The sequence below is a fragment of the Salmo salar genome, chromosome ssa10 (assembly GCF_905237065.1).
Source record: "Salmo salar chromosome ssa10, Ssal_v3.1, whole genome shotgun sequence".
NCBI lineage: Eukaryota > Metazoa > Chordata > Actinopteri > Salmoniformes > Salmonidae > Salmo > Salmo salar.
The window spans coordinates 96,727,867-96,740,901 of NC_059451.1; the positions used below are offsets into that span (position 1 = coordinate 96,727,867).

Genomic DNA, 13,035 nt, shown 5'->3' on the forward strand with positions numbered 1-13,035 from the left:
CAACATACATATTAAAAAGTTAGACATGTTACACATAATCACTTTTCTCAGAAATTCTAAAGGATTTTTTGTGAACCACCCCTTTTTATTTTGGTTTCGCCCAATTAGTTACAAGGTAGCTGTCCGCTGAAAGCGACTTGTTTTTTTCTACTTGAACCACATTCCTTAAAATAAGTAGTTTGTTATATAAATACATAATTTCGCGAGTTTTAAAGTGAGTGTCCATACTCACGAATGGGCAGGAATGAACCATGTTGATAAATGTGACCTGGACCAGGGTACAACCAGGTTGCTTCATCAATAAAGACAAAGGCTAGTTATTATGCAATATTGTACAGCATCCCAATGTTCACTTTTGGGATGTGGGATATTCGTTCTCACTCCTTGATCGATTTTCACAACCTCTATTTGAATAAAGTGTATACAGGGCTACAACAGCCAGGACATTTACTTCAAACCTCCTTCAAGTCAGCTTCAGTGTCTGTCAGTAGGAAGTAGGGGCTGTGTAACCAAACGCAAACTCCTGATAGCATGAATGCTCTTCAAGGGCCACTGGAAACCAAATACTCCCTTTATCCTAATGGTCAGTTCACACCAGTGGTCAAACTCTGGTAAACACTCCATCTAAGGAGTAGGGGTGATGGTTTTGCATATGGTCCAGAAGAAGAGTAAGAATATATTGAAATGTAATCAATCGTCAAGGAACATTTTCTTGTGGGGGAAACTGACAAAATGAGTGGTCCTTGGGAAAATGTGATGCAATTTTTATGACTCTATGTAACTGTGAATCTTGTGTGATGTGTGTTTTGTCCTATTTTTATTTAATTTATTTTTAATCCCAGCCCCCATCCCCGCAGGATGCCTTTTTTCCTTTAGGTAGGAGAGCATTGTAAATAAGAATTTGTTCTTAACTGACTTGCCTAGTTAAATAAAGGCTAAAAAAACCTTTAACCTTTAAAAAACGATTGATTATGAGATCCTATTAATGTCAAACTGTAGCATTAAGATTACTGCATAAATTGACGCCAATAATCAATCAATGTTTTATTAATGCCAGGGATGGGCAACTTATTTGAAGATACCCCCCCTCCCCAATTTTTTTTTTTAGAATTGCAGCAAACTTGCTTTAAAACTGCAACATTGTCTCTACACCACTTGGCAAAATGTATAGAATTGCACGAAATTAACTCTAAAACGTAGATTTTTTTTGTGGCCTCAACCTCCATCAAAGTTGCCCATCCCTGATCTTCAAGGTAGCTTCAAGGTACATTGAAGCTGATCTGGCTCATGGTGGCCCAAAGCTCTATTAAGAACCTTTATGTTGGTGTTTCCTTTATTTTGGCAGTTACATGATAATGAGAGACAAGGGCTATTTCTTAATTGTTTATTCTCAATTTCTCCTGTCCTTCTTCACCTTTCTTTCTCACAATAAATTGCAGGCAAGGGTCCGACGGGAGGAACATTGTATCTTCTCTGGCAATGCATTCTGAGAATTTAGTAGGCGAAAAGAGAGGTTGGTGAGGGAGGAAAGACAATACAGAAAGTTCCTATTTCAGTGTCCTCAACATCAAGTGTTGAACTACAAACTGTAGCATACTTTCAAATGATAGTATATATAGATTAAACAGTATTGCAGTGCCAAACATGCAGTAACGGTCATGCAAATGTATTCTTAATCCACAATATTTACTATTACAGGTTGATCATTGCGGTAGTGGGGCTCTTCCCTGCTGATCTCAGGTCAGTGTATGTGTGTGTGAGAGAGAGGCGTATATGACATACTATAATGATAAAATTATGGTTCAAGCCTGTGTTCATGGGACTCTAAAAGTCAGGATTTTGATTGGCAATGGGCCCTATAGTGATGGAGAGGCTACGTTTTGGAACTGGAAGAGAGGGGAACCAAATGGGTATGGTAGAGAGAATTGTGTGGGGATGGATCAAGAAGGAAAGTGGAATGATGTAGAATGTAGTCAGACATTTGACAGTGTTGTTTGCTACGATAGCGAGTCTAATTGGGAATGGGGATTTCACAAAAACCACCAGCAAGAAAACACACACACACACACACACACACACACACACACACACACACACACACACACACACACACACACACACACACACACACACACACACACACACACACACACACACACACACACACACACACAGTCTGCAGAAAGAGAACCTAGAAAAACAATACGTGTATAATACATGCTCACATATCAAGATAACAATGACCACACATTCACACGACATTTTTCAAAACATTCTCCTATCTGCGTTTTTGATGGGTGAACCAAAACACAGCTCAGTTTAAGATCATGTTTGAAAGATGCCTGCTTCAGAAGACAGTCTTTTTACTGTCATCTGACCTGGAGGAAATGGATGTGGGCCTCTGTGTGAGAGAGCTGCTTTATCTCAGCATCTTTCCTCCTCAGCTCAGCCACCTCCTGCTCCAGTTGCTCCAGGAGTCCTTCAGCCCAACTCACTTCAGCCTTCTCCTGGGCTCTGTTCAGCTCCTTCACCTCAGAGTGCCTTCTTTTAATGTAGTGGATCACCTCAGTAAAGATCCTCTCACTGCCCTCCCAATTCCACCTGTGCTCAGCGCTGTAAGGACACACACAGAGACAGGAGGGAGTCCATTTCAACTCGTCCATTCACCCAGCTCTCACTAGGACCCCAGACAGCCTGTAAATGTAAACATTTAAATATATACAGTGGCTTCAGAAAGTATTCATACCCCTTAACTTACTCCACATTTAATTGTGTTACAGCCTGAATTCAAAATTGATTAAAACATTTTTTTTCTCACCCATCTACATACAATACCCCATAATGACAAAGTAAAAACATGGTTTTAGAAATTTGTATAAATGGATTGAAAATGAAATATCTCATTTACAAAGGTATTCATACCCCTGAGTCAATACATGTTAGAATCACCTTTGGCAACAGTTACAGCTCTGTCAGGTTGGTTGTTGATCATTGCCAGACAGCCATTTTCGAGTCTTACCATAGATTTTCAAGCCAATTTAAGTCAAAACTATAACTAGGCCACTCAGAAACATTGTCATCTTGGTAAGGAACTCCAGTGTATGTTTGGCCTTATGTTGAGTTTTCACAAATAACTGATCTCAGTCCTCTTTAAAGTGAATTCTGCGGTAAAAAAGCTAAAGAACTCAGTTCTCTTTGTATTCACAATATCCTGGCCTTTGAATGAGGACTCAATTCTTTTGCCAGTTCACATCACCTATTTAGTGGTACGAGTCTTCTTTGCATTCACATTGCTATGTTTAGAAAGGAACCAAGATCTTTTTCCAATATTCACTCAATGCACTCTGGGTTTTTGCAAAGTGCTGGACAAGCCATTCCATTTAGTAAAAAAGGGGATACATAATCATTTTAAAAAGAAGATACTATTATAAATATTATTGGTAACAGAATAAATAGCAGAAGAATAATTGCAGATGAAATAATACTGTAATTGAAAACTGTACACCCAATGTAGGCTACTTCCCCTACAAGAGCTCAAATTGATTTTGTTCACTATGTTGTGATTCTTTACCAAATATGTTGTCTTCTCACACTACTCAAACCCCACAATCAAGTGAACAGTTTATGAACATCTCTTAGCCTATAGATCACATATTGCAAACAAATAATCTGAACTAAACTCCACACATACAGTGTATTCGGAAAGTATGCAGACCCCTTCCCCTTTTCACATTTTATTACATTTCAGCCTTATTCCAAAATTGATTAAATTGTTTTCTTCCCCTCAATCTACACACAATATCCCATAATGACAAAGCAAAAACAGGTTTAGACATTTCTAGCAAATTTATTAAAAAAATATTTAAAAAATGATGTCACATGTACATAAGTATTCAGACCCTTTACTCAGTACTTTGTTGAAGCACCTTTGGCAGCGATTACAGCCTAGCGTATTCATGGGTATGATGCTACAAGCTTGGCACACCTGTATTTGGGGAGTTTCTCCTTCCTTCTCTGCAGATCCTCTCAAGCTCTGTCAGATTTGATGGGGAGCGTCGCTGCACAGCTATTTTCAGGTCTCTCCAGAGATGTTCGATCAGGTTCAAGTCAGCCCTCTGGCTGGGCCACTCAAGGACATCCAGAGACATGTTCCAAAGCCACTGCTGCGTTGTCTTAGCTGTGTGCTTAGCATCGTTGTCCTGTTGGAAGGTGAACCTTCACCCCAGTCTGAGGTCCTGAGCACTCTGGAGCAGGTTTTCATCAAGGATCTCTCTGTACTTTGCTCCATTTATCTTTCCCTCGATCCTGACGAGTCCCCAGTCGCTGAAAATCATCCCCACAGCATGATGCTGTCACCACCATGCTTCACCGTAGGGATGGTATTGGCCAGGTGATGAGCGATGCCTGGTTTCCTTCAGACGTGACGCTTGGCATTCAGGCCAATGAGTTAAATCTCGGTTTCATCAGACCAGAGAATCTTGTTTCTCATGGTCAGAGTCCTTTAGGTGCCATTTGGTATACTCCAAGCGGGCTGTCATGTGCCTTTTAATGAGGAGTGGCTTCCGTCTGGCCACTCTACCATAATGGCCTGATTGATGGAGTGCTGCAGAGAGGATTGCCCTTCTGGAAGGTTCTCCCACCTCCACAGAGGAACTCTGGAGCTCTGTCAGAGTGACCATCGGGTTGTTGGTCACCTCCCTATTTAAGACCCTTCTCCCCCGATTGCTCAGTTTGGCCAGGCGGCCAACTCTAGGAAGAGTCTTGGTGGTTCCAAACTTCTTCCATTTAAGAATGATGGAGGCCACTGTGTTCCTGGGGACCTTCAATGCTGCAGAAATTCTTTGGACCCTTCCCCAGATCTGTGCCTCGACACAATCCTGTCTCGGTGCTCTACGGACAATTCCTATAACCTCATGGCTTGGTTTTTGCTCTGACATACACTGTCAACTGTGGGACCTTATAGAGACAGGTGTGTGCCTTTCCAAATCATGTCCAATAAACTTGACTCCAATCAAGTTGCAGAAACATCTCAGATGATCAATGGAAACAGGATGCACCTGAGCTCAATTTCGAGTCTCATAGCAAAGAGTCTGAATAGTTCTTTTTGCAAAAAATCTAAAAACCTGTTTTCGCTTTGTCATTATGGGGTATTGTGCGTAGATTGATGAGGGGAAAAAATATTGTATCAATTTTAGAATAAGGCTTGAACGTAACAAGATGTGGGAAAAGTGAAGGGGTCTGAATACCTTCCCGAATGCACCCTATTTTGGAATTTCGGTGCGTTCTTGATAATCTCTAATTAATATCTAAAAACAGCGCACATTTCTTTCTGCGAACCTGCACATCATCATCTTCTCTCTTTTGTGGAACCAATGTGAGGGTTATGGAAAGTGAAACGCTTTTGCAATAGTCTACTGTGTGGTGCGGGAATAATGACAAGCAAATCTGGGGAGCTTTGTGTTCACATTGCCTTAAAAAAGGGAACCGAACCAAGGAATTCAAGCGAATGGAACTCAGACCAGCTCTAGAGATGGTCTCAGTTTGGTTTGCTTCTGGGGATCTTTTCAGGGGTTTGAGTTCCTTTGGGGTGTTCACACTGCACAAAATAATTAAGCTAACTGCACTGAGTTGCAAAAAATTGTCTGAAAGGGACTAAGTGTCTCCCAGTGTTTGTTGAAAAGCAGACTGAACCAGGTTTTCCTCTATGATTTTTCTGGTGCTTAGCTCTATTCCGTTTATTTTAATTTTAAAAAACTCTGTAGATGACAAGCATACCCATAACATGATGCAGCCACCACCGTGCTTGAAAATATGAAGAGTAGTACTCAGTGATGTGTTGTGTTGGATTTGCCCTAAACATAATGCTTTGTATTCAGGGCATAAAGTTAATTTCTTTGACCCATTTTTTGCAGTTTTTCTTAAATGTCTTATTGCAAACAGGATGCGTGTTTTGGAATATTTCTATTCTGTACAGGCTTCCTTCTTTTCACTCTGTCATTTAGGTTATTCATTGTGGAGTAACTACAATGTTGTTGAGCCATCCTCAGTTTTCTCCTATCTGTAACTGTTTTAAAGTCACCATTGGCCTCATGGTGAAATTCCTGAGCGGTTTCCTTCCTCTCCGGCAAATGAGTTAAGAAGGACGCCTGTACTGTCACAGGATCCAACGAAAGTGGCGCCCCTCCTCGGTCGGGCGGCGCTCGGCGGTCGTCGTCGCTGGCCTATTAGCTGCCACCGATCGTTGTTTCTGTGTCGTTTAGTTTTGCCTGTCTGTTCCGCACCTGTTTTGTGTATGTCATTAGTGGGGACTTATTTAATGTGTGTTTTCAGTTGGGATTTTGTGCGGGATTGTTTATTGTCCACGTTGTGTGATCGATAGTTTGTTTTTGTGAAAGGATTTACCGGGCTGCGCTCCTTGCCTTAGAAAGTGTATTTTTGTTTGTGCTGTACGGGCGCAGTTTACCAGTTACTGGAACTTTGTATAGCACCCTGTGCTTTTCGGCGTGTGAGTAGGATCATTAAAGACACTCACCTCCAGCACCTCTGTCTCCTGCACTTGATTCCACCCATCCACCAGTCCAAGTCAAACGTGACATGTACCTTTGTAGTGACTTGGTGTATTGATACACCATCCAAAGTGTAATTAATAACTTCACCATGCTCAAAAGGATATTCAATGTCTGCTTTATTTTTTATTTTGACCCATCTACCAATAATGTGCTCCTGTGAGGCATTGGAAAACCTCCCTGGTCTTTGTGGTTGAATCTGTTTTGAAATTCACTGCTCGACTGAGGGACGTTACAGTAGGGTAAAGAGAAAAGGTAGTCATTAAAAAATCTGGTTAAACACTATTATTGCACACATAGTGAGTCCATGCAACTTATGTGACGTTTAATGCAAATTTTTACTCCTGGACTTATTTAGGCTTGCCATGACAAAGGGGTTGAACACTTATTGACTCAAGACATTTCAGCTTTTCATGTTTTATTAATTTATAAACAATTCTAAAAACATAATTCCACTTTGACATTATGGGGTATTGTGTGTAGACCAGTGACACAAAATCTCAATTTAATCAATTTTAAATTCAGGCTGTAACACAACAAAACGTAGAAAAAGACAAGGGTTGTGAATACTTTCTGAAGGCACTATATGTAATGTAAATATATACGGTCCAACACACAGCCTATTTCAGGTCCTGCATCTCCTTCTCTCTCTCCTGGATTCTCTGCTGGGATTTCTGCTGATTCTCTCCCAACTGCTTCTGCAGAACAATCTCCACAGTTATTGTAAAGAGTGTGTGTGTTGGCACTGAGTATTGACTAGTTAACGTTTTACTTAGTGCTTCATTAGCATGGATTCACTCTGAAGGATTAAACCATTATAGGCCTATATTTAATATGTATTTTGAAAGTGTGAAAGAGCTTGCATTGAAATGTTTTGGTCCTTACCTGTTTCTCAGTCCTTTCTGCTGCAGCTGAGACTGTATCATGGCCTTTATGTTCATCCATCACACACAGCAGACACTTCTCATCGGTACGGCAGTAAACCTCCAGCAGTTTGTCATGAAGTGAGCAAATCTTCTACTGTAGTTGTCCAGTGACATCAATCAACTTGTCTTTTTCCTGGGTTGAATTCATTGTGACAAGATTTAATGGCTTTGAGTTTTCTTCCATTGCAGACGTCACACTCCACATCTCCAGGTCCAGTTTAACAGAGAGCAGGAGGAGCAGCTTGGAGTCTTGTCTTATGTTTCTCAACAAGTCCAACAAAAATAATGTTTCTGTTCAGAACAAGTCTTGGGGTGAATCTTTCCTTGCACCGGGGACAGCTGTAGATACCTTTCAGGTCATCCTGATCCCAGCAGTCCTTAATACAGCCCATACAGTAACTGTGTCCACAGGGAATAGTCCCTGGATCCTTCAGTAGATCCAGACAAATCGGACAGCAGAAAGGATCCTGATCTTGTAAAATTGCCTCTGCCATGTAGATACACTAAGGTAGGGTTAGGGTGTTATCTGCCTGGTTGTTTTTATTTCTCTGGAAATGCTTGTGCTGCAGTAGGAGTTACTTCCTGGTAGAGTACTTGGGGATAAGCAAAGGGAAACATGACAATAGATTGAGAGCACAATCACAAATCTAAGCTTCAGTTTATTTTCATCCAGTAGGTGGGAGCAAAGATTTAGATATAGAATTGAAAGTCTGCTTCAAGACAAATAGCTTTTTAAAAGTTGAACTAGGCAAATCAGTTACGAACAAATTCTTATTTACAATGACGGCCTACCCTGCTCTGGTTTCAGAGCTGGTCATGGGTGCACCTCAGCCACGCTCAAGGTCCTAAACGATATCGTAACCGCCATCGATAAGAAACAATACTGTGCTGCCGTATTCATCGACCTGGCCAAGGCTTTCGACTCTCTCTAATGATTGCCTCGCCTGGTTCACCAACTACTTCTCTGATAGAGTTCAATGTGTCAAATCGGAGGGCCTGTTGTCCGGGCCTCTGGTAGTCTCTATGGGGGTGCCACAGGGTTCAATTCTTGGGCCAACTCTTTTCTCTGTATACATCAATGATGCCGCTCTTGCTGCAGGTGAGTCTCTGATCCACCTCTACACAGACGACACCATTCTGTATACTTCTGGCCCTTCTTTGGACACTGTGTTAACAACCCTCCAGACGAGCTTCAATGCAATACAACTCTCCTTCCGTAGCCTCCAACTGCTCTTAAATACAAGTAAAACTAAATGCATGTTCTTCAACCGATCACTGCCCGCACCTGCCCGCCCATCCAGCATCACTACTCTGGACGGTTCTTACTTAGAATATGTGGACAACCACAAATACCTAGGTGTCTGGTTAGACTGTAAGCTCTCCTTCCAGACTCATATCAAACATCTCCAATCTAAAGTTAAATCTAGAATTGGCTTCCTATTTTGCAAACAAAACATCCTTCACTCATGCTGCCAAACATACCCTCGTAAAACTGACCATCCTACTGATCCTCGACTTCGGCGATGTCATTTACAAAATAGCCTCCAATACCCTACTCAATAAACTGGATGCAGTCTATCACAGTGCCATCCGTTTTGTCACCAAAGCCCCATATACTAACCACCACTGCGACTTGTACGCTCTCGTTGGCTGGCCCTCGCTTCATACTCGTCGCCAAACCCACTGGCTCCAGGTCATCTACAAGACCCTGCTAGGTAAAGTCCCCCCTTATCTCAGCTCACTGGTCACCATCGCAGCACCCACCTGTAGCACACGCTCCAGCAGATATATCTCTCTGGTCACCCCCAAAGCCAATTCCTCCTTTGGCCATCTCTCCTTCCAGTTCTCCGCTGCCAATGACTGGAACGAACTACAAAAATCTCTGAAACTGGAAACACTTATCTCCTTCACTAGCTTTAAGCACCAGCTGTCAGAGCAGCTCACAGATCACTGCACCTGTACATAGCCCATCTATAATTTAGCCCAAACAACTACCTCTTCCCCTACTGTATTTATTTATTTATTTTGCTCCTTTGCACACCATTACTTCTATTTCTACTTTGCACTTTCTTCCACTACAAATCTACCATTCCAGTGTTTTACTTGCTATATTGTATTTACTTTGCCACCATGGCCTTTTTTTGCCTTTACCTCCCTTATCTCATCTCATTTGCTCACATTGAATATAGACTTATTTTTCTACTGTATTATTGACTGTATGTTTGTTTTACTCCATGTGTAACTCTGTGTTGTTGTATGTGTCGAACTGCTTTGCTTGATCTTGGCCAGGTCGCAATTGTAAATGAGAACTTGTTCTCAACTTGCCTACCTGGTTAAATAAAGGTGAAATAAAAAATAAAAAACCCTGGTCAAACTAATTGTGGATCACCCTATGGGACTCCCAATCACAGCCAGATGTGACGCAGCCTGGATTTGAACCAGGGACTGCAGTGACACCTCTTGCACTGAGATGCAGTGCCTTAGACCGATGTGCCACTTGGGAGCCACCACAAGCAACCGCAAGCATCAGAGCCACCACAAGCATCAGAGAGAGAGAGAGAGAGAGAGAGAGATCATATAGCTTTTTTAGTGTGTAATATTGACTGATGATTGGGGTAAACATAATATCTGTGTATCTCGCAGCACAAATGGTTGAACAAAAGCACATTTCCCATTGCTAGAACAACCCTGTTATTAATTCTCTCTCTCTGTCTGTCTGTCTGGCTGACCGACCGACCGACCGACCCACCCACCCACCCTCCCTGATCCTGCCCCGGGGGCAGCCATTTTACAACAGGTGAGTCTCATCCCCTTTCATGAAGGGACTGTGTCCCAGCGAATGCACACATCGTAGACTGTGGCAAGAAGAGCTAGAGTGAACACTGGGAAGACTACTAGGTGTTCTCTCTATAACAACTTCAGTTGGATGATCTCATCTTGTTAGAGAGGCTGTGTTTTGCCATAGAGAGAGAATTCTATATCTTGTGAATTTATTAGAAAGTCTGACACTGTATACAACTGTTGTAAGTATTTGTTATAAAAAGCAACATTGTACAACAGCGGATGTAGTAGGGTTCATATGTATGAGTATAGGTTAGAATGGTATATAAAGTTTGAATGTAGCCTACTGAGCAAGATCGGAATGCCTTTTTCCCAATAAAGCTTGAGTATAAACACAGATGATTGATTCACTTTACATGACTCATAGAATACTTCATGTATTTATTTTACACAATGACATGTCATATACAATGAATACAATGGTAGAGTTTGTTTAAATAATATTACATTTTCATAGTTTATGTGAGGGGGTGGGGAGAGGGAGGGAGAGAGGAGAGAGAACAACAGTCCAAACTATTTAACATTCTGTCTTAAACCATACTTCAACCACAACCCTTAACTTGTCCTGGATATAGAAAAGGCCCACCAGCAAAAGCTCACAATTTCTTGATCACTAAATAGGTCTCAGTATACTCACAGATGATCTGGATAGAGGGTCTGTGGTCTGTGCTGCCTTTTGCTGACAAATGACAAACTGACCATAGACCAGTGTCTAGAGGCAACTTCACCCCTGGCTTTATAGACCAGGGAGGAGTGCCCCCTAATCCTACATCAACACCACTTAATAAAAAATAATATATACAAAAAAAAATATGAATGAAAGCAAAGTAAATGTGCATTTAACAATGCCATGGCTTTGATATCCCAGGCATTACTTCAGTAAATACATTTTCTGTCATCATTCTTAAAATCCAATACTTTAAGATTTTTTTATTTTAACCATTTTCCTTTTTTTGCCTAGTCAAAGCTCAATCAAGGTATTTCCTTTTCTTTTCTTTAAAATATTGTTTTATTTTTCTTGCACTGTTTTATGTTTTAGTTATTTTTCCATGTTATGTTTTTCCTCAGTCAAGTGAGATTCAAGGTTCCCAATTCAGTGGCTTATTAGACACTTGGAACACCAGATGAGTTGGTCATAATCACTGGTAAGCCTGCAGCACTGCCATGGCTTCAACCAACTTGGTGCGGAGAGACTCTGCAGACTCTCCAGCAACATGTCAATCTTTCCAGTCAGGCTGGAGTGCATATTCTGGTTGAGCGGGAAGAGGCGCTCTCCCAGCATTTGCTTCTGTTCCACTGGCCAGCCTCTTGGGGGCCCCCTGGCGAGATTTGGTTGGGCCCCCACCGTGATAAATATTTTGCACACGGGCCCTGCTTGTCCTGCCTCTGTCACTGAATTGATCAACTGGACATTTCTGACAGGTAGGCCTAGTAAATAGCTTGCTTAGGTCTGACAGTGACTGACATAACGAGGAAAACTGCTGCACACTACAACATTTCAAAATGGTGCCTTATGTATTCTACTATGCCAACACTTCACAGTAAAAACAAGTAAAAACAAACAAAACAAACAAGAAAATACTAATAAATAAACGGAAACTTAGTTGGGGGACCCTTAGCAGCAGCTTTTGTTGCATTGCAGTCAGGCCAGCTCTGCAGGGGCCCATGGTGTGACCGGCCATGTGCTGAGTGGAAAACATGCAAGGCGCTGCAGCCTGGAAAGTGGGCTTCATGGTCAGTTGCATATACTGAAAATGTTGTGGCTTCATGACCTGGGTTCCATAAGCGATGGCTGGGTCTCCTCTGCTTCTTTAGAGAATAATGACAAGATTTTGTAACTACTCCTACCATTATCTTGAAAATAACTTGTGTGTGTGTCTTTGATGGCACCGAGTGTTAACTAGGTACAGTTTTACCCAGTGCTTCATTACCATGGAACTCAGATGAAATCATTAGAACTTTTTTTAAATGTATTTTTTGAAAGACATAATTTATAGTGTGTTAAATGTACGTTTTGGAATAGCTTGCATAGAAGTGGTTTGGTACCTGTTTATTTCTCCTTTCTGCTGCAACTGTATCATGGCCTTTATGTTCATCCATCACGAACAGCAGAAAGATACAGTGTTGATGAGTACAGCAGTAATCATCCAGCAGACTGTCATGATGAGGGAAGGTCTTCTCCTGTAGTGGTGTGGAGGCTTCGACAAGCTTCTTTTTGTGCTTCTTAAAGGCAGGGGATTCATAGTGAGGCTGGAGGTGAGTCTTACAGTAAGAGGCTAGACACACCAGACAGGACTTGATTGCTTTGAGTTTTCTCCCAGTGCATAAGTCACACTCCACATCTCCAGGTACAGCATAACAGAGAGCTGGAGGAGTAGATCTGAGTCCTGTCTTCTTCTGTTTCTCCACTAATTCAGCCAGTATTATGTTTTTCTTCAGGACAGGTTTTGGGGTGAATCTTTCCATGCACAAGGGACAGCTGTAGACACCTTTCAGATCATCCTGATTCCAGCAGTCCTTAATACAGCCCATACAGTAACTGTGTCCACAGGCAGTAGTCACTGGATCCTTCAGTAGATCCAGACAGATTGAACAGGTAATCAAATCCTTATCTTCTAAAGTTGTTTCTGCCATGGTGATACACAGACTAACAGACTGAACAGTGGCAAGAGTTTAGGGTGTTGTCTTCCTGTTAAGTTTCA

The 13,035-nt window shown here is 41.7% G+C and overlaps 1 pseudogene; it reads right to left on the bottom strand.

Annotated features, from left to right (window-relative positions):
• Positions 1 to 2,369: 2,369 nt before the first annotated feature.
• LOC123724570 (E3 ubiquitin/ISG15 ligase TRIM25-like) lies at positions 2,370 to 13,035 on the bottom strand (annotated as a pseudogene).